Here is a 2,903-nt window from a genome sequence, read left to right as displayed (position 1 = left end):
GCTGGATCCGTGACTGACCGTCGTTCTACCACTGGTTATTGCATGTTTCTTTGCGGTAACTTAGTGACATGGAGAAGTAAGAAACAAGATGTGGTTGCCAGATCAAGTGCAGAAGCTGAATTTCGAGCTATGGCTCAAGGCATTTGTGAGTTACTGTGGCTGAAAATTGTTCTTGATGATCTCAAAATAAAATGTGAGGGACCTATGAAGCTGCTATGTGATAATAAGTCCGCTATTTGTATAGCTCATAATCCAGTTCAACATGATCGGACTAAACATATTGAGGTTGACCGCCATTTCATCAAAGAGAAACTTGATAGCGGGTTGATTACCACTCCATACATTCCCACTGGGCGTCAATTGGCTGATCTATTAACAAAGGGGCTTCCTTCAGACAGATTTCAAGAACTTACTAGCAAGCTGGGAATGATAAATATTTATTCCTCAGCTTGAGGGGGAGTGTTGTAAATAATATTGATTTAGTTTTTATTTAGTCATTTATTGTTGTATTGGTCCAAGCCCTTTGTTGTATTGGGCCAAGCCCATTAGGTTAAAAGTAGGTCAAATATTCTCTATAAATAGAGAACCCTTTGTACAGATTATTTACAATTCTATAATATATTAGAATACCCTTTTTCAAGTAAATCTCAACATGATAAAGTCAATATATATATACATATATATATATATATATATATATATATATATATATATATGAGGCAGGATCCTTTGACACCGGTGTCAAATTTAAAATTTAAAATTTAAAATTTGACACCTCATCTGAGAGCTGTTAGATCAAAAAAGATCAATGATTCTGATTTGTGAGCATGTGACACCATTGATCTTTTTTTATCTAACGGCTCTCAGATGAGGTGTCAAATTTCAAATTTGACACCGGTGTCAAAGGATCCTACCTCTCTATATATATATATATATATATATATATATATATGGGTCAGGATCATTTTAAATGACATAAGTTATATTATTTTAAGAGAGAGATAGACACAAGGAATGAAAATCATGGGAGAGAAAGTGGATGGTTTTTTTTTAATTTAAATTTTAAATAAAAAATATTTTCTTGTGTCTATCTCTATCTTAAAATGACAAAACTTTATGTCATTTAAAATGACAAACACTTTTTTCATATATATGAGTTTGGTGTTTGTCATTTTAAATTATGTCATTTTAAGAGAGAAATAGACACAAGATTTTATAATTATTTGTCTTTTAAAAAAAATTCTCTTTCGCATTAATTTATGAAGGGTACAGGAGAAATTTGTCATTTAAGAGGGCGTTTGGTACAGGAGAAATTTTTATTTGTCCGGGAATCTCGATTTTTAAAAATATAATTTTTACATTCAGTTTACGATAATATCTGAAAATTTAAAATTTTAAAAATTTCAGTTTCTCGATAACCCGAAAAAAATCCGTTTAACAAACGGCCCTTAAGATTTTTGTAGCTAGGCATATTAATGAACTTCATCAACTCTACATCAGTCTGGCAAAATTTTCTTTGTGGGACGAGTTTATTTGGTAGGGTGGCAAATCAAAGCGTGAGAAATGGTTATCACTTATCATGAGTTGGTACTAATGAAGTCCCTACAAACTACATGGTAGAGAGTAGGGTAGTTGATGATATGATCCATTTGGTTGCAATTCTAGGCCTCCACTTCCTGGGCCCAGCACCAAACTAAGTTTGGGGGCCAGGGTTCTTAAAAACTTGTGTATAAGGTGAGTGCTAATTTATGATTGAACCAGCATGAATGCCGTAATAAACAACAATGTGACAAAATGGGGAATATTGCACATGACTTACATGAATAGAAGTAGAAATTCGCTCAAGCGTTTCAGCCAGTATGCTTTCTATTTAATGATTTTATTATCGGCCAATATTTAATGGTTCAGTAAATTCATACGAAGCTTTATATATTATATATAAATATAAAAATCATTTTATAAGTTTTTTTTTAACTTCTTTTAAATATACATTTACAAACCGAATTACGCAAAGAATAAATTGTCTAAAAAAGAGTATTTCCCAATTTGTTACCCTCAACGATAGGTTCAAGGAAAATAACAACCAATGACGTTGTTATGAAGATGATCTAGTTTACAATTTTTTCTGTAAGCTGTCTTATTTTTATTTTCGAGAATTTTGTGACTTATTGTTTATTAGTGATGATGTAGGAGCGTAAGCTGAATGTTTTTGTTTGGGGGGGGGGGGGGGGGGTGTCATCTTTGCGCTTCTGAATTTGAGGACCAATCGATAGTTAAAATTATGGGAAAAAAGTTTCCGATGTTACTTTAGATAACTTTATCTAAAGTTCATCGAAACGACGTCGTTTTGGGTTGAAAAATTAAAAAATTAGAGTGATAAAGACTATTATAACCCTGAAATAAATTAAAATTACAAAAATACCATGATTTCCGTCCCAAAACGACATTGTTTTGATGAATATTAGATAAAGTTATCTAAAGTAACATCAGAAAAAACAAACCCTAAAATTATACATGGGTTAAGTTATATAAACACCATGTGAGGCAAGTGGCATGCAAATATATAGTTAGGAACTTGTTTATTCAAACTTAAAAAAAGTATTTTAATGATATAGTTTTTAGTAGTTTTAGAAATTACTTTTTATTTTCTAAGAAAAATACTAGAACTCCCTTTAATTTTATTTTATTCTTTTAAAACATATAATTTTTTTAAGACAAGATTTTTATTTGAAAAACACTTCTTTCTTTAAGAAAAAAAAGCTTAAACAAAATGCTCAAAGTTGAAAGTAAAACATATGTATCAAAAAAAGAAAAGAAAGTAAAACATAAAAGGTTTATGTAATCAACTTTTCACTAATTTTGATAATCTTATGATTCACTTACAGTGAACTTATTGACTCAAG

This window comes from Gastrolobium bilobum, unplaced genomic scaffold (assembly GCF_033153095.1).
Source record: "Gastrolobium bilobum isolate Gb01-03AN ecotype WA unplaced genomic scaffold, APGP_CSIRO_Gbil_v1 utg1221, whole genome shotgun sequence".
Classification (NCBI taxonomy): domain Eukaryota; kingdom Viridiplantae; phylum Streptophyta; class Magnoliopsida; order Fabales; family Fabaceae; genus Gastrolobium; species Gastrolobium bilobum.
The sequence above is the reverse complement of the archived record's forward strand: the minus strand, read 5'-3'. Positions refer to the sequence as shown.